General features: G+C 47.6%; 1 protein-coding gene across 9 annotated transcripts in view; it reads right to left on the reverse strand.

Moving 5' to 3' along the window:
• Positions 1-20,110, reverse strand: part of COBL (cordon-bleu WH2 repeat protein) — a 266,567-nt gene that overhangs the window by 174,693 nt on the left and 71,764 nt on the right. Inside the window, exon 1 of one of the 9 annotated variants that reach the window (XM_073239148.1) lies at positions 14,410-14,431. The exons of the other annotated variants lie outside the window; for them this stretch is intronic. The gene's annotated coding sequence lies outside the window, so the exon portion shown is untranslated. Of the gene's footprint in view, positions 1-14,409; positions 14,432-20,110 lie in introns of those variants that run through there. 9 annotated transcript variants of the gene reach the window in all.

A 20,110-nucleotide genomic window follows, 5' to 3' on the forward strand; every position in this document is an offset into this window, starting at 1 on the left:
CCTTTGGCCTCTGTAGTCTGCTCCGTGTAGGCTGCCATGTCACCAAGTTACCTGCTTCCCTGGCTGGCAGCCCCCAGGGTTCTGGTAGACCCCCCACTGCCACTGGGGAGGCGTGGCCAGTCCAACACAGCCCCCCACCACCTCCACTAGGAAGCAAGGAGTGTGCTGCCCCTCAGCTGCCCCAGAGAAGGCACCAGCCTCCTCAGAGCTCCACCACAGAGGCCACACCCACACCCTGCCCCCACCTCCCTCACACAAGCCAGAGACTGTGTAAGTCAGCTGGTTTCTAGGCCAGTCTTGCATGCAACACAGCCTCCCTGCCTCTCCCTTTCAGGTCAGTGGCTTCACTACTGGCCAAAGTTTCTACCTCACTGTCATCTCCATCTCCCCCCCCCACCCCCTCCCCGTCCTCCTACTAGTCCAGTGGCTGCACCAAGCAGGTTCCCACTCTGCCATGTCTCCTTTCCAGGCTGCTGTCTTCTCGCTCCCAGATCATTACAGCAGACACTCCTAAGGACTCTCCTCCTTCATCCCCTTCTGAGTCCCATCCTCCCAGGCTGAGAGGAGCCTTCCTCAAGGACAGCTGCACCCAACCATCCCCTGCTGGAAACACATCAGGGGTCCCACTCCTCACGGGGTGAATTCCAAACACCTCTGCCTGAGCTACTTCATCCTAATGTGTCTGTTCCATGCCCCCTCATCAGCTACGCTGCTGTAACCCGAACCTCAGTGTCCTGCACACAGGGAGGCCTCTCCCCATCCACCCCATCTCCCTGTCAATCCCTCACCAGCTCCATCTGGGAAGTCCTCGTCGATGAGTGCAAGAAGGCAGGAGTAAAGTCATGGTAGTGGACTATCATGGGGAAGGCGGTCACGGAGAAGAGGACCCTGGAGGAGGGACAGGCAGCAAGGGTAATGACACTGGAGTTCACACCTCGCATCACAGCTAACCGGTAAGTGACCTCACACCGTGTATTTGCCCTCCTGTTGCCTCCAGTCGTTCACCTGTATAATGGGGATAATACAGCAACTGCTCCTAGGATCATATTTAGGTTAAGCGATCTCATTTTTCACCAACCCCTTTTACAGAGCCTGGCACCTGAACATCAGCTGGTAACTATCACTACACAGGGTGGTACTGGCCCATCTTGTTCTTACATATCCACAAAGCCTTAAAGCTGAGATGAAGACCCCAGGCTCTAGATGCTAGAAGGCCCCCTGCCAGCCCTCACAAAGAAGAAAGCACTGCTGCCCACCCCTCTAGTATATTCAAGAGAAGATCAGAGGCCCACAGGCAGCAAAGGCTCTCCACAGCCAGCCTGTGAGGCCACATCACCACGCCCCATGCCAGACCTGGTGCTTCTCCATCCTCCCCCAAATCCGGCAGGGGTCCTGGAGAACCACGCAGACCTGGCGCTGCCCAGGAGCACTGTGATGTGGGCTGCAGCATTCAGGAACAACACTGATGCCTGTGTCTCTGGCCTAATGAGTTTTAGAGGGAGGCTGGCAGGAGCTGCCCATGTATCAAGGTGACAGAGAAAGTCAGTGATGGGCAACCTGCAGGCCCACTGGTTGGAGCCTGAGAAAGCCAAGGTCCTCAGGCAGGCGGAGGGTGCAGGACTCAGCAGACCTGTGAGACCTGAAAGTAACCTGAGCAAGATGACAGCCTGGGGGGCCTGGGCTGGGGCTGGGGTGCGGGCCAGGCCCGGGGTAGGGGTCGAGTTCGGGGCTGGGCTGAGCTGGAGGAGGCTGCAGCTGCACACGGCACAGAATTCCCCACTCACAGACCTACAGAGGACACAGCAGGGGGCCACAGGCTGCCTGCTGCACCAATGGGCATGCTGACCAGCAGCGTCCCTGCAAAGGACACACCCTGGCTCCTCCCCCATAGTCTGTGACCACCCCCACCCAGGCCTCAAAAGCAGCCCCAGGGGTCCTGAGGAGCCTGAGAGCAGGCGGGGCAGCAGGCTCCCCAGCAGGTGCGAGGGTCAGGCCTGAGTGGGGAGCAGGGTGGGGAGGGGCAGCTTCAGCTCATGTGGAGCTGAGCTTCTTAACAGGCAAGGAATGAGGCCATTCTGGTGGAGGACAAGAACTAAAGGCTACAGGGCCTGCCCGAGACACATTCCAGAATGGGGGTGCTGGCAGGGATATGCCCACACCCACTGAGGCCAGCCCACTCTGTAAGTGGGCTGCAGCTTCTTCAGAAATGGAAGTGGTCCCAAAAAGAGAGGAAGAAGAGAAGAGCAGTGAAAAAGCAAAGAACCATCATGTAAACTCAATCTCTTCCTTCTCCCTCCTCTGTAAGATCCAGAGGGGAGGGTAGGACTGGGTATTCCCTGGGACCTGCCTGGCTGTGGTCTGGAAGGACTGGAGAAGGCGCCACTCTGAGAACCAGGAAGCAGGGCCGAGCAGATGCTGGTGCCTCCAGGGCGTCCCTAGGCTGAGGCTTGGCATCAGGGGCTGACCTTACTTCCCAGAGAAAACACTAGCCAGAGATAGTGATGACTTTCTGCTCAGCGCTTGCTGAACATGTCCCTGGGTGTTTGCCATTAGTAGCCACATCCCATGAAACTACTCAGGAAGCTGTGAGTTCGACAATTAAAGCATTAAATTAAGGTAATTATGGACAAGCAAGGAATAAATTATACAATGTGATAAAACAGAAATGGTAAATAGTCTACTATACAAGAGGAAGCAGGGAAAATAGAAACAGCAATTAAGGTCTTGAATACACCAGTATGAAAGGTGACAGAGATTAACTATAATGAAATTCCTTACGGTGTAAGCACACTTTGGGTTGTAACACACATCTAATTATCTGTAGTGACAGAAAACCCCTTAGTTTTACATCTGCATCCAAGAAGACATGCTGCCCAATGAGCACTGATTTTAGCTCGGCAGACTTATGGCAGAACACAGATCAGCAAGAAAATCACAGGGATAAACGGTTTGCTTTTGAGCTGCATACTCTTGCCTTTTTCCCCCTTCAGTGGGAAAAAAGGAACTAGGCTGTATTCCATGCCTTCTAGCAAAGTGTGAAAAAAGGAACAAAACTGAGTGGGAATCCTAAGATAAAAATTGCAAAGCAAGAAAACAGATAGGATGCCACACACTCCGTAATGCATCCTGCTGCTTGCTGATAAGCCCATTCTACTTCTCTTTGCTTTTGTAAATAACTGAAAAGCCGTGAAATCTGACTAGCCAGCTTTCAACACAGCCAGTAACTGATTGGAACAGAACATAGCTCTGAGAATTTCTCAGGAAAATGAACCCAGCTCTTTTCACTAGAGGCCACGGACTCATAAAATCATGGTTCAGGGAGAGGACAGGACCTTCATGTGGTCCCTGCGCCTGATGTCTCCTAGAGAATGTCTGATTTCTAGGCCCGTTTTCACAACCTCACTGCCATCATGAAGTTCCTGTGAACAAGCTCAGGTCTATTTGCTATAATAATAGCTAAACCACATATTCACTACCTCAAATGCAATTACCGTGCAATCTCATTTCTGCCTCTCTTAATAAATTGAACTTAAACTGCCCAAAATACATAGAAATGGAACTTTATTTAGGTTGACATTATTCTATTATCAGACACCTTCAACAAAAATAGCAGAGAGGAATGAAGACATGAAAGGACACACAGAAATAGAGGCCAAGGGTCGGTCTGTTTCGATAAGGATACTTTCTGGCCCAAGAGCTAAGCGCTGGGTGCCTTTAATTCTCTTTTAAAAATATGACACCTGATAACCGCTTCAGGAACTGTTACTCAAAATAGGCCCTGGGCCTCCCACAGGATCACTGGACTGGCGAAATCTGAGCTGGGCCTCTTCCACGGGCTCTGCTGGAGCCAGTCCTTCAGACCCGCCGCCACCCGCCGGCCAAGTGCAGCGCTGCAGAGCCCGTCAGGCCTTCTTCCCCAGCACTCCTAGTGTGGGAAGTCTGCAGTACTGAACACAGGCCACAGGAACGAGGGTGACACCCCGCTGGTCATATGGAGGCTGGGCGGCTGCCCCGCCATCCACAGGGGCTCGCCACCCACCAAGCAGCCGGGAGCAGCCCTGTGGGAGGATCAGGCCTCCTAGGCCTCCTTACCTTGTGGACTGGGAGGAAGGGAGGCATGCCCTCCCTCCACCACTTTACAAGTCCAGCCGCCCTCCATTCTCTTTCCTCCAGGGTATCTTGGCCCCATATCCACCTCTAACAACCACATAAAAAAAGCTGAAGTGGGTGCCAGAATTTTTACTGCAAGTCTGTGATTTCTGGGAGCAGTTAGGTCCCCTTAACCACAAGTCAAACACTTGGAAGGGAGTCTTCTTATCTCTGACCTCTCAAAGGCTGGGGCCCCTTTAAGAGAAAGAACAAGAGCACAACACAAAAGCAGGTCAGGGTGGACACAGCCAAACACGTGTGGCCCTGACTGTCCAGCCTCAGCAGTCTGAAAGGGGAGGGCAAGCCCGTCTCCAGTTACCCTCCCGGCCGTCCCCTGCTCTGAGCTGTTTCTGGCCACTGCACCCCAGTCCCACGCAGCCCTGACCAGCCCCAGCCCGGCCCACCCCCCTCATGGTGGGCTGTCCACGTTCCACTCCCCCCAAAGCCAGAACACTTCAGTTTGACCAAACCCAAAAAAAACTACTCACTTCCTAGGCATCACCAGAAAAACCTCGTGGCAACTTGGATCTCTCGCTCAGTTGGAACCATGCCCCCAGAGGCCTCATGCACTCAGGTATCTTCCAAAGAAGACAGCCTCACTGAGGCTCAAACCCACGGGGCACCAGGCCTTCTGAGGGTGACCCTCCTGTACCACGGCAAGGTGGGGTTCAGGGCCCCACGGTGAGTGGTGGGAAGATCAAACAGGGAAACCTGGCTCCTGCCCATAGGTGACTGATATACAAACAAGAGGCTGGACAGAGAACTGGAAGCTCTGTCCTGAGGCATGCAAGGGAGAAACAACCCTTCCAGCTGTGAGCTGCTGGGCCTGGCTGCACTCGGCAGGCTGAGCACAGGGCCCGCAGGGAGGTGAGGAGGGCGGCAGGCCACAGGGTCTCAGTGGGCTCCATGCTTCCCTCCTGGTGAACACGGTTTTGAAAGAACTCAGGGATTGTCTCCCTCTAAATAAAAAATGCTCAGGGTTGGCAGTTTAGGCTCCTTAGGGTTGCTCAGTGTTAAATACACAGCAGATCCAAGCTCAGAGTCCCCTAGGCAAGCCTAAATTTAGCATGGTGAGAACTGAGGTGGGAGACACATGGGTCCTGGGTCGGCTGGTACCAGCCATCCCTCTGCAGCTCAGGTTCCTCACCTAGAAATGGGCACACTACTCCCAGGTGAGGGGTGCAGCATATAAAATAAAGCAGGTGAGGCATCTGGCACACAGATGCACTCTCGCAGGGAAGGCAGCACAGTTGGCTTTTTAAGTCCACCTCTCACCTGTCTCTGCCCTCCAAACCTATGGGCAGCCACACCCCTACTACACCCACTCCAAGCTGGACGCAGGGTGGCATGTCTCCCTGAACTCGCCAGCACCTTGCTGTGCACTCATGCTGCACTGTTTGCCTAACACCTTACCTGGGCTGCACCTGGCTGCTCTGAGCAAGGCCCAGGGAGCAACCCCTTCCCTGCAGTTCTGACAACCTCTGTTGCTTGCCCTTTACTTCTTTCAAATCAAAACAGAAAGGATAAAGCAAAATGCCCAACTTACTGCCTGACGCCTGGAGCCTGGAAGTCCTTTAACATGTGCGAGCTCAAGGGTGCTGTCCTTCCCTAGACTTGAGTCCCCCAGCAACTCCCTGGCAGCCTAGTCTGCTGCTACTTAGGTCTCAGCAAAGTGACCTGGAACTTAATGACTCCAAATTAAAAGTTCAACCTTAATATTTTTTCAACTTAAATTCTAACTTACTAATAAAAAGCTATTGAACAAATAAAGTAGTAAACTTCTCTACATACTCATAACCATTTGCCTTTAGACAACATTCCTGACCCCTCCCATGTTCAACAAAGTTACACTGAAACTTCACAAAAAAACATTTAAAAATGCAAATAACAGTAGTGTGGAAAATAAATTTGGCTAAGATGTATCAACTGAATTTACTTTTAGGCTTTGCTGACCTCAAAACACATAAACTGTATATAGATCAATTCAGTCCCTTTACTATTTTTTTTAACTTATAAAGCGAAGCTATAGTAACAAATTATGCCACAAGCCTGCACAGTTTTGTCACCAGCTTTTGAAATCTTAATGTGGTATTACTAAAAAAATACAGAATTATTGTCCTATTTTCTCCATTCTGGGACATCTAGACAAACAGTCTTTCAATGAGGGTATTCTAAGAGCAGCCTCTATTTCAGAAACATTAACATGCTAGAAAAGGAAACAGAAGATGTATTAGAAAAGAGCATTATTAAGAATACTACAGAGCAACATGACACGAGTGGTATTTACAACTTAAATTCTAACTTACTAATAAAAAGCTTTTGAATAAATAAAGTAGTAAACATCTCTACATACTCATAACCATTTGCCTTTAGACAACATTCCTGCCCTCCCCCCATGTTCAACAAAATTACACTGAAACTTCACAAAAAAACAATTAAAAATGCAAGTAACAGTAGTGTGGTGTTTCAGGTAATGACCAGATGTCCAATGCTGGAACCTGGCAGGCAGACACAGCCAGATGATGAGAATCCATCAACCATGCCCTTTGTCACCAGGCGCATCACTGGGGGGTGGGGGAGAGGAGGTCAGGTGCACCCACCCACTCATGGTCACACTCACACCGTATCTCTACAAACAGGAATGCTGTGTCTTAAGGTAAGTCAAAGGAAAAATTATGTTGGTTTAGAATATACACCATTTTTTCTCTGTTTTCAAAATGTCCATCAAACTTAATGCATATTCACATCTTTTCTATTTTCTACTCAGGGCTTGGGCTCAGGGTGTATCACCAGCCCCCTTGGCCACCATGTTTAGTCCAGCACCCTGAACTTGTGGTTCTCTCACCACTACCCTGAAACCTGCCCCTTCCTCTGCAGAGAATTCTCACCTCTTGTTCCCAGCATCTCCCCTTCAGCCCTAAAGATCCAGCTCAGGAAATCCTTCTGTGGAGGATTCCTAGGTAGAGCAAGACACACCCCCTTCCTTCTTGAGGCACCTCTACCCAGGTGTGCTCTGAATCTGCCTCCAACTGGTGTCTTTTTAGAAATGTTAGTAGCATGCTCCTTATTTAAAATTAAATTATGATTAAATAAACTATTAGAAATAAAGGTAATAAAAACTCAGCACTAACAACAACAAATGTTGGTGAGGTTGTGGAGAAAGGGGAACCCTCCTACACTGCTGGTGGGAATGTAAACTAGTTCAACCATTGTGGAAAGCAGTATGGAGGTTCCTCAAAATGATCAAAATAGAAGTACCATTTGACCCAGGAATCCCACTTCTAGGAATTTACCCTAAGAATGCAGCAGCCCAGTTTGAAAAAGACAGATGCACCTCTATGTTTAGTGCAGCACTATTTACAATAGCCAAGAAATGGAAGCAGCCTAAATGTCCATCAGTAGATGAATGGATAATGAAGATGTGGTACATATACACAATGGGATATTATTCAGCCATAAGAAGAAAACAAATCCTACCATTTGCAACAACATGGATGGAGCTAGAGGGTATTATGCTCAGTGAAATAAGCCAGGCGGAAAAAGACAAATACCAAATGGTTTCACTCCTATGTGGAGTATAAGAACAAAGGAAAAACTGAAGGAACAAAACAGCAGCAGAATCACAGAACCCAAGAATGGACAAACAGTTACCAAGGGAAAGGGACTGGGGAGGATGGGTGGGGAGGGAGGGAGAAGGTGGGGGGAGAAGAAAGGGGGCCTTACGATTAGCATGTATAATGTGGTGGGGGGCACGGGAAGGGCTGTGCAACACAGAGAAGACAAGTAGTGATTTTACAGCATCTTACTACGCTGACGGACAGTGACTAATGGGGTATGTGGGGGGGACTTGGTGAAGGGAGGAGGAGTCTAATAAACATAATGTTCCTCATGTAAAAAAAAAAAAAAATCAGCACTTACCACTGCCTAATTATTTTACTGTTATCTGTGCCCTGGAGGTTATTTGCAGCTATGGCTTCTGAGGGTACATGCGTGACCTGAGAGGCAGTGTGATCTCCTGCCAGCTCTGCATTCAGGCCTTGCGCTGGGAGCTGGAAAGTAGCTATGTTGTGTTCACCATGGAAATGGGCAAAGACTGCAAACCAGGAACACTTGATTGTTCTGTTGACTGTCTGGATAAGGGACCAGCAAACATTTTCCATAAACAGCCAGACAGTAAGTATTTTAGGCTTTGTGGGACATTCGGTCTCCTTTCCAATTACTCAACTTTGCCATTCATTCATAAATGAATGAATCTGTGGTCCAATAAAATATCACTTTATAGACACTGAACTTTGAATTTCATATATTTTTCATATGTCACAAAATACTAGTCTCCTTTTGATTTTTTTTTTAAACATTAAAAAATTTGAAAACCATTCTCAGATTTCAGGCTGAACCAAAACCTGTTGTCCATAGTTTTCCAACTCCTGGCCTACACTTAGGAACATGATGGAGAAAATATCTTCGCAATGCATATCTATCTTAAAAGGGTGTCTTTTCTGTAGCCACTGCACTGTGAATAGCATAAAATGTCAAGCAAACTGTCCCTAGTGTTCATACACTCTTCCTAGTCATCAAAGAAGTCTCTCACATCACTGAAAACAGTGTGAAGTTTCAACTTTCCTTGTTTCACTTTTGTCTTACTTGTCATAAATGAAAAACAATCCACCAATATTCATTCAGAACTACATCATCTCATTAGTGTGGCCAGAAAAGTGTCGATGGATTCGAGAGCTAACAAAAGCATCAGTCTCATCAATTGTCTTTAGGCAACTGACATTAAAGTGGATTGAGTCTTTTATTAGTACTTTGAAGTACACATTGTACATCCTTCATGTACATAAAATTTATAATAAAACTACCATTTCATTTAGAGAGCTGGTTGTTAGACATGTACCAGCACACCACTGCCTTACCCCCGAGGCCCACGAGGAAAAGTCTTATTACCCCCACGGCCCATGAGGAAAAGTCTTGTTGCTCATCCTTCTCCATGTGTCCATTGGGGGTGGGGGGGCAGGGGGTGGGGGCTGGACCTGATCTAGCCTTTTATTCCCCTAGAAGAGTACCTGGTAAGGCTGGTGTGCAGAGTGTGAATAATATATTAACAAATGAATAAGTACCTGGTCCATGGCGCCTTCTGCTGTGTCTCTCATCTTTTAGAATTAGGGACAACTAAACCCAGTCTTGAATGTGGTATTTTAAATGTTTCAGTGACTACTTACAAGTCAATTCAGTAACAAAAGCATGCAGATTACATGCAAACTTTTAAAAACTATCCTAATTGGTACTTACTATGCTTTGTTTGCAACTTGACAACATTTTACATATGTTATTCAGGACAATCTCATGTCTAAACTTATTAGAACATAAGAAACCCAGTGCTGGTGAGAAGTCTGCACCTCAGCATGTGGACCTCTGTACAGAGAAGTGCCTGGTGGAGGCCCTGAGGGTGCAGACAGCACAGGCTGTATGTACTGACTCTGAACAGGCAGGCAGCTTCTCAGTCACACTCCCACAACCTGATGTGTAGTTAAAGTAACTGGATCCTGCTCAAGGAGAAGAGAAATAAGCTAGTCTCCTATTTAAAAAATGAATAATACTGCATAAAAATAACTGCAATTAGAAGAAAAGATTTTATGAAATAGAAGTCTGGACACCTGACTAGGCAAGAAAGGAAAAATACTTGGGCAGCCACAGGGCCACGTGTGACTATGTCCTTGCTACGTTTTTAGGAAGATAACAAAGTACTCTGAAGCTTCATCGTCCTCATTACACGGGTTCCCGAGGTCCATCCATAAAGCCCCATAGTTTTCAGGGTCTAACTCTCTCACGTGGGATGTGACAGATGTCCCTGTGAATTCATCTTCTCATTGAATATTGCAAAGAAGGTGCCAAAAGTTCCAGAGTGACAGTGAACTGACAGCTGCTTGAAACTGGGCTGGCCACTGACCCCTCTGAACCTCCAATTTCTCACCCACGAAATGACTTGATGTCTCAGGGTCACCTACTTGCTGCTAAGGTTCCCAAGCTCTATGAACAAAAAAAAGGTCAATATGGGATTTGAACACAGCTAAAAACCCTTCAAGGATGTAAGCCAGTGCATTTTGTAGGTACTGGTGATCCAATTTCATGCCATATATGCAGAGCTGATACCCTGGCAGCCTCCTTTGAAAGTGCCCTCCCAAACACAGACATGAGCCAGGGAAGCAGGTTGTACGCTACCCCTGCACTACAACCCCAAGCCCTGCACCCAGACCTAGAGCTCTATCCCTACACCCTGCCTTGCACGCTAACCCTGTGTCCAGACCCCATGCCCAGGACTTTTTGAGGCACCTACTTTCCAGGCAGCCCACACCAGCACCTCCACCTGGACTAATTCATTCAAATGGGTGCCTAGCACAGGGGAAGGATCTGATGATGGGTATGAAAGCCAGTCTAGGGTCACAAGAAACCAGCCAGGCTCTCCCCAGGAAGCAGCCCATGGTCATCAGATGCCAGGAGAGAAAAGCCAGAAGGAGACCAGGCCAGGTCAGCTGTCCACACGTCTACCTGGATGAGTAAACACTTCCCTTCAGCAAAGCATGGCACAAACTGATGTCAAGACAGAGAAAAGAAGGTAGAGGTTCTACCCTGGAAGCTGTCCCCTGAAGCTGAACCTGCTTGGTTCCTTTGTTGTAACAGCTTCAGGAGGCAGCAAGTGTATCACATCACCTCTCTGTGCCTTGGGCTCCCAGTGGTTAAATGGGGGTGATGGTGGTGTCACCTCACTTCTAGGGTTGTGAGCACGTGAAGACCGCAAACCACTCAACATAAATATGAGCTACAATCACTGGATCTGTTGGAAATATAAAATCATGTGTGCACAATGCAAATATTAACAGTAAGTGAATAAAGTAAAAATAATGAAGTCCTATTCTCACTATCCCATACCCATTTCTTCACAAATAACCAGGGTTGACTGCTGTCCAGGCTTTTCTCTACTACACTGGGGGCTGAACTGTGTCATCATGAACTGCAGATGGCGCACAGAACAGCCACTGAGAGGTGGTGTGGGGAGGGAGCTGGGACCCTACCCTAGCCCGTCCAGGTTTCTGTTCTGGGGGAAGCTGACCATTCACATGCAGGCCCACCACAAAAGCCCAAAGACACTCGGCTTGTGTGAGTGGTTTTCCTGCTCTAAAAAGGCACAGGGCAGTGTTCACGGCACAGAGTTTCTTTATTTCCCAACAGGAATGATTCTTTGGGAATCATTTTATCACTGCACAGCAGCCAAGGGCCAACCTTCCCCCTGTTGAAGAAACTTCCTCTTCCTTCTCCAACCACCAGTTTTCTGGCCCAGGGAACCCCAGGGTGCCATTCCCACACTCCCACATTCTCCATCTTCCCAGGACCTGATGAGGCTGCAGCCAAGCCACAGACATGAGCCTGAGGCTGTCACAGGACTTGTTTCCTTCATTACCAGGCACCAACCCTGCTTTCTGCCCATGCTTGTGGTTAACAGGCCAGAGACCTGGGCTTCAAATATGAGATGGGAGAACTGGAATGCATGAAGGCACCACCACAGGTAGGCGCAGGGGTTTCTTCAAGTAGTCCTATTGCACAGAGGAATAATCAACAAGGGAAGCAGGCCACCTGTTCCTGATTGATCCCAGTTATATTATTGTTGAACAGACTGAAATGAAATTCACTTTCATAAAATTTGTAAGATGTTGAAGTCCTTGCTGTGTCAGTCCATTTGCCAGGAAATCAGAAAGTAAGCAGTGGGTTGGCTTTGCTAAGGCTGCAGCCCTTAGAGAACATCCTGGGAGGTAAAAAGAGGGCTTCAAACACAGTGTTAAAGTGTGAAACAGCGTGATTCCTTTCAACTATGGTTACTATGCACACGTGAAAGAGAAACAGAATGGGGTGAATAAAAACAGTGGTTCAAGAGGAATGACGTTATGGGTGATTCTTTTCCTTTCTTAGCTTTCTATAACTTCATATTATTCCCGCAATCAAAGTTAAGCCAACACATAATCTTGTGTCTGCAAAAAATATTGCGCCTGGATTTTGGTGAGTAGTTAAACTTCCACAATAAAAAGGAAGAAAGGCAACAATCTTGTTGGATCTCAAGGGCATTTTACCCAGTGAAGAAAAATCTCAAAAGGTAAATGATAAAATTATACAGGTGGACTAAATGGGCAGTGGTCTCTGTGGTGGGGGGACCTCTCCAACTTTGGACAAGCCCGTGACAAGTGCAGGCAGCTTCACACTCACCCGACGCGGCCATGGATTCCTGGCCCCAGTGCCGCACCCAGTGATAGGCCATGGGCTACAGGGGAATCTGGGGACAGGGCTCAGGACCTCTCTGTACTGTCTTTCCAATTTTCTGTGAACTCTTCAAAATTAAAAGTTAAGGAGAATAAGCTAGGGAAAGCAGGAGTGTTGTGTGGAAGGGCTTGTCCTTGTGGCGGCCTCTGGCCCTGCAGGGCCTCACTCCTGAACAGGGACCAGGTGCAGGCGCACACCTGCCCACAGCACTTGGCACCACAAACAATATCCTGGTGTGAAAGGGAAACAATGAAAAGGGTCGCACACCCAAAGTACCCGCGAGGTCAGCCTCCAGATTTCCGGAAGGCGTTCTGGTGTGATCTCGGGACAGGGGCACTTCTGACCCCTCCCGCTGTCCTAACGCTGTCCACATGACACAGTAACGAGGGCCGTCCAGACACCTTGCTCCTTGCCATGTTCAGCTCCCCCGCTTTCTCGGCTGCACCCCTGCAGGAGTCCTGGGCATGGCCACTTACTGGTCCACAACCCAGCTGGGCGATTCCGCCTTCTACCTGCACCTCCCACGGCTGGGGACCCCGTCCAGGCCCACTCCCTCTTGCCCAGGCCCAGCCCTGTGCAAGCGCAACCTTCTGGCCCTGCTGTCCCTGGGCGGCAAAGCAGTGCGGAGATGAGCCGCTGCCACTCAGGTTCCCAAGCCCGTAAACCCCGAGGTGCTCACATGGGGTCTGCCCACACGGCGCCCCCAGAGGCCAGGAGGGGCAGTGCAGCCCCAGGAGGCGCCGCTCAGGCTCGGGCCTGCCAGGCCTCCCCAGTCCTCCCTGCACAGCCTGCTCAGCGCACCCTTGCTGTCCTTTCCTTTTTCCACATCTCCTGCCATTTAAAGGGGGAACTTCCTAAAATGGTGGCCTGACACTCACGGCCCCACTGCCCTCATCACGCAGGCCTTCCATGCCAGCTGCCACCTCTGGGACTCCCACCCAATGGATCCCTCTCCCCTTCGAAGCCGTCCTCCTTGGGATACCAAGTCCTGCTTTCTCGCCCTCAGTTCTTAGTGAAGAGGTCCCTCAGCCTGCACCACCCTTCAAAGCCCAACAGAAACCTTGGCTCCTCCCATACCATCCTAACCTCCCCTCTTCCGAACCCATGCCAAACTAAGTGATTTCTGCAACCTCTACATTACGCTCCAGTCTAGGATACTGAACCCTTTCTGCACAGCTCTACAGCAATCTGTGCACTCCTCCGGTGTGTAAGCTGCTGTCCTCTTTCCAAACTGTGACCACCACCAAGAAGCTGCCGGCAGCTTGCTGAAAACCTTTGCTCAACAAATCCCTGTCAAGTGAATGAATTACAGCCACAGAAAGAATGACATACAAAGAACATAAAATTCTAAACACAACTTCATACATTCCATGAACAGGTAATAAGAACTTTATCATGTACAAAGGTATTTTCTAGGGAGCCCGTGACCTAAATCATCCTACAATTTATGGTCCCAGATCTCAAGAACCTAAAAGTCTATTTGACGTGGTAAGTTATCCAATAAAAGAAAGCATGTGATTCAGTGATGTGAAATATGCAAAGCACATCTTGCAAGCCATAAAGCTCTATTGAAATATTATTTTTAAGCTATTATTATTAGCATTATTAAATTATGAAAAACAAAGTTAGATCCAAGAGACAAACCCTGCCTGCAGAGTGACTTAAAATTTTGGAAGGAAATTATTTTAGTAAAAGTAGCACATTTTCTACTTTTCAATATGGATGTCTGCAAATTTCAAAGATCTCTGCAAATACAAAATAAGACATCTATGAATTATACCATGTGGTTATGTATCTCATTTATTTTTAAACAGAAAGGACTAAAAATATCTAGTAGCATTCAGAAAATATTTCAAACTTTTTATCACTCCATGAATTTAAAAATAAAAATAAATAAAAAATTAAATATCCGAGTCTTAATGCAGAAGAGCAAGCATTTAAATTTCCTACCTGACATTAAAGGAACAATATTAACAAGATGGCATTTTATTGTATGCTTGTACCGGGGAGACAAATGGCCAAAACACATCTCTCCAGGGAGTTGCTGCATCTTCAGGGCCACCCTCATCTCTGTCCCTGGCAGCTTGGAAGAAGGGCAGCCAGGCAGCCCTGCCCCGCACTGAGGTGTCCCAGGCACCCATTACAAATGCCACTCCTTGTCAACAGGACGTATGTACCAAACAACTCCCCTCCCTGCCAGCATTTCCATCTGTCCCCAGAGCTTTCCACCAGCCCTGTCCTTCCACGTCCATTCATGGGTCACTCCCCAAAGCTCTGAGTGAACCCCACCCCTGGCAGGCAGCCCAGCCCTGGCTGCCCGGCTGTCAGCCCCAGGAAGGGTGGGAGAAGGCTAGAACTGTACACAGCACAGCCTGGCACAGGGGTGTGACTTCAGATCATGGTCATATGACTTCATATCAGCCTAATAAAATGCATTAAATGCTTTATGATGAAGCATTCAAATGTTTATGAAGAAAAGACAGTCAGCTCTTGAGGCTGCTGTTCTAGGAAACCCTTGACTTGATTAGGGTTTATAAACACAACACCTTACTTGCAGACTTCTTCCAAAGCTTGTAAAGAAAAATGGGCTTATTTATGCCAACGGCATGTTTACATTTTAATGAGCATTGTGAAATTACATGAGAAATAAATTACTACATTGGTGACTTGTTAAAAGAAAAATTCAGGTGTGCTCCAAATAAGCTGGCAGGCAGAGAAGGTGGCTTTGAAATCATGACAGTTTCACATCATGAAACTTGAACTGAAGGGCACCAGAGGTCACCATGTCCATCCACGGCCACGGAGGCTGGCAGGGCTGGCCTGTGTTTCAGGCTCCCACTCACATTCTCAGTGCCTGAGCCACTCAAGGCTCTTCCTTCTAGTCACGTAGTTTAATCCTCCCTCCAGGACTATGAGCTAGGTATTTGGAAATGGACAGTTGCCAAGCTAAGAAACTTGCCCAAAATATTATGCTGAGCACATGAGGACAACTACTCTTGGAGCCCCCCCCCTCCTGAGGCCATTAGAGCGAGAGGAGTATTTTTGGGCTCAGGGAAGTTTGGTCCCTGGAATGACCACCTGGCCAATGAGTACCTCTGGTCCTAGTAGAAGAGTCCCAAGAACCATTTTCTTCCATGGGAATGCCTCATCAACACCTTGGAAAACATACAAAGAACTATTTCTTGCAGACAAATTTATCCATCATACATGAATTCAGCATTTCAATGAAAAAAGGTATCCTTTATCTCTCTCTCCTTGCCATCCATTCGGTCGGACACATCTCACCAAGCAGCCCTCTAGTGCAGACTGGATATTGACCACTCATGCCCATGGAAATCCCAGTGGGGAGGACAGCACCCTTCACTTCAAGGGAAGCATTGCCATGTGCTCTAGCTGGTGGGTGGAGTGCTAGGTTCCAGCCACAGAAGGAACAACTCAGTCTGAGGGTTCAATGGGGCATCCTGGGGCCTGAGTGGGCTCTGAGCCTCACGCCTGGGCTCACCTTCTAGCCCCTTGATGGCCAGCACCACAGCCTCGCAGGCTGTCCTCCATCTCTGAGTGGGGTTTTGAGCACCAAGCACACAGGGCTGTTCTGAGGATTCAGGGACTGATGCAGGGAAGGGAACCCACTCTACACAGCAGCTTGCACACAAGAAGCCCTGTGCTCCACTTTTTACAATAGCCAAGATATGAAAGCAACTAAGTGTTCATCAGTAGATGAATGGATAAAGAAGAGGTGTTACATATACACAATGGAAAATATTATTCAGCCATAAGAAAGAAACAAATCCTACCATTTGTGATAACATGGATGGAGCTGGAGAACATTATGCTCAGTGAAATAAGCCAGGTGGAAAAAGACAAATGCCAAATGATTTCCCTCATTTGTGGAGTATAACAATGAAGCAAAACTGAAGGAACAAAATAGCAGAAGACTCAGAGACTCCAAGAAGGGACTAGTGGTTACCAAAGGGGAGGGGTATGGGAGGGAGGGTGGGGAGGGAAGAAGATGGGGATTGAGGGGTATTATGTTTAGGACACATGGTGTGGGGGATCACAGGGAGAACAGTGTAGCACAGAGAAGGCACATAGTGAATCTGTGGCATCTTGCTGCACTGATGGACAGTGACTGCATTGGAGTATGGGTGGGGACTTGATAATAAGGGTAAATGTAGTAACCACATTGTTTTTTCATGTGAAACCTTCATAAGAGTGCATGTCAATCATACCATAATAAAAAATTTTTAAAAAAAGAAGAAGAAGCCCTGTGCTCCTATCAGCCATCTCTATTACTTAGTAAGGTAAGACAGTCGGGGTTGGTTAAAGGCCTTTTTAATTATGATAAAGTACATATAACATAAAATTTACCATGTTAACCATTTTGAGCATACAATCAGTAGTGTTAAGTATATTCACATTGTTTTTTCAACCTATCTCAGAGTTTTCACATTCCCAAACTGAAACTCTGTAACTATTAGAAAATTACAGCCTATTTTCCCCTCCTCAGCTCTTGGCAACCTCTATTCTACTCTCTGTTGCTATGAGTTGATGACCCTACAGACCTCAGAAAAGTGGAGTCAGACAGTATTTGTCATTCTGTGACTGGCTTCTTTCACTCAGAAAGTCCTCAAGGGCCATCCATGTTGTAGCAGGTGTCAGAATTCCCTTTTAAAGACTGAGTAATATTCTACTGTATAAATAGACCACATGTTCCTCCTTCCATCCCTGATGGACACTTGGGTTGCTCCCACCACTCAGCTACTGTGACTGAAAGGTTGGTTTGAATACAATAAAAATGAGAAACTCTGAAGGCCCAAACATATGGGACAGATACATAACTATGTTTGAGTCATGACCGCGCCATATTCTGCATGGCCAGCAGAAGGCATCAAGCACCCAAGGGGACATCAGAGTCAAGCCTGAGCCTAGGACCAGGACCCCCCAAAACTAGACACCCAGAGACAATCCAAATCCAGCCTGGACAGTCACAACCAGGGAACTGAGAGAGGATGGAGTGCCAGGCATGAGCCAAGAGCTAATGGCCACAGGTTAAGGTACAGCAAGCAAAGTGCTGAAGAGGCATCAGGAAAGGAAGGTGACCGGTCACTCCAGAGAGAACTCGGAGGTCTCCAGAGCTTAGCAGGATGCAGTGGCCTAGAAAGGCTGCCCATACCTTCCCCTGGGAAGACATGCCTGTCTCTGCCCAGCATCGCGCCAGCTGGTTTTCCTGACTCAGCTGTGAGGTGCTACTGCCCAAGAGCTGGTGCCAGACCAACACCATGGGCCAGCTACCTCCAACACACAGACACTGTGGGGCTGGCGTGGGTGTGCAGGGGGCACAGGAGACTGCACGCCTGTACCTGCCACAGACAGAACTTGACGTCATTGGGCTGCACTCCAGCATAAGTCTCTGTCCTGAGGGAGGTTCTTGTGACAAGTTATCTGATAGCCTTTTGCAAGCACTGTCTCCTCATCCTGGTAACCAGTGGATAACCTGGTAAAGCAGAGCATGTGTCCAGAAACCAGGAACTAATAACCAACTAGAGACTTGGCTGGCATGACAAGCTCTGGGCTGGTTATTTGCAAGAGATAAATGTTTTGCTCTTAACCCCTGAACTGACTCTACTGACGCACACTGCTATTTTGTCTGTGGCTGGCTCCTTGTGTACCATCGAAGTGGCACCTATCTAATCAAGCTGAAGTTGTGTGCTAGAAATCAGACAGCAGGATTCGCTTCAGCTCAACTGGGGAAAGTCATCTGAGCATTCTAATTAACTCAGCAGTATATTTAAGGCTCAGAGCAGACTCCCCTAGTCCTAAGCATCAGGGCCCAGCATGCCTCGGCGAACTCATCTCGCCAAGCCGGGCTCAGCCTCTCTGCCAACACTGAGGACCTCAGGCCTCTGGGACTTGGTGCCTGTGACCAGCTGACACTTGTGAGCACCTGAGTCTTGCGGTGGGCGTGCCCTCCACTCCTGATGGGAGCAGCTGCTCCCCTCCACTTCCCCACCTGCCAGCTAGATCACAGGCCCGGCACCTCAAAGACCAGAGGCCAGCCATGGGGCTGAGTCCTCCAAAGGCTTGCAGTCAAGTCTGGGTCTTGGCTCCTGCGCGGCCTCAGGCGGCGGAGAACTCTGAGGCCCTGGGCCTCCTGGGTGTCTGCCTTCTCCAGGCACTGTCTCCTCCCCACCTGGTGGGACCACGTTCTCTTCTCCCTCTCAACAACCCAAAGCACCTCTGCTCCAGGACCTCCCCAGGTTTCTTTCTTCTAGCAGGGTATACACAACAGCTAAGAAGTGAAAAGGAAATAGGAATTCATTTTTTAAATTCTAAACTTTAAGAAGTATACTAGTTGGCTGAAAGGAAGAAGATAGTGGGGCTTTAGGAGGTTTTTGTGATATTGTTTTGGATGAGGCTTGCCCTCTTCCCCCAGTTCCTATAAAATGAGGGTATTTCTGGGGCTGTGTATATCTTTCTCCTCAACCTATTCAAAGTGGATCACTGTAAGTTCTGCATTGCTCTGCTAAGCAATGGGCTAGGTCACTTCTGCCCATAATGGACCCTATTAAAATTATTCTAAGGCAGACTGGTCACTTGGATCACTATTGATACAAGACCAAAAAGAGTTCTTTTATTTAAGGGTTTTTTTTAAGGCTTTGCACACAGAATTGTAACATCAAAGCAAACACAAGAGTTTAATGTAAAGAAAAATGAATATACCCCTCTGTACATCTTCTGTTTATGAAATGGTTACATTTCTCAAAGCATACACATAAAACTCTGATTTATAGCATGAAATGCTACCCCTGTCTTCATACAGAAAACACCACTTAATTGGCATCCTTACTGAGAAAGAACATTAAGACCAGCACCTGCCCGACCCGGGCTTTGTGGTTCTTCAACAAACACTAGCAAAGCCCTGCAGAAGGCCTGGTCCACAAAGTCTCCCTCAGAAATGCTGCAGGACCGTCCTCCACTCATCATTCACCCCACATGCAGTGGGAGGGCACAAGGGGGAGTCTGGGCATCTGAAAGCACATAATATGCATGTGATAAACTGTTGTGTTTCGCAAATTAGGAACAGATGATTCTTTGAAGATTATTTTCTAATGATACAAAATATCCTCACTAATACTCCCTAATTGAGCCAGTCTCTATAAATATCTAAATATGAATTAAATTCAGAAGAACTAGAAAAATATTTTTAATTGCAAATGAAGTTTTTTAAAATAAAATAAAAGAAGCCTCACATAGAATAAGGGCCATAGACACAAAAATGCTGCCTACTGATTAGTCTAAGTTTTAAGGAGAAGGTTATTCAATTCCTCCTCAAAGCTACAGAAGTATCTCAAAAATTTAACTAAGAGAAACTTTACAACCTTTTCCTCCTTGAAAAGAATTCATTAACTCACTCTTCCAAGCTGATTGTGGTAGTACCCCCACAATCTTAAGGATTGCAAGATACATTGGAATAAACCGGGTTAAGACTGGTTCTGAATGTGCCCTTTTCTAAAATATGCAGCATTTATTTGCATTTATTTATCCAAATCTGCTTTACCCAGTCTTCAGTAAATTGAAATGAAGGAACTTGCTACCAATCTGATCTATTATCCCCAGTGACCACACCGTATCAGAGGCAAGTAAGAGACAT

Source organism: Manis javanica, chromosome 6, assembly GCF_040802235.1.
Source record: "Manis javanica isolate MJ-LG chromosome 6, MJ_LKY, whole genome shotgun sequence".
In the NCBI taxonomy this organism is placed as follows: Eukaryota; Metazoa; Chordata; class Mammalia; order Pholidota; family Manidae; genus Manis; species Manis javanica.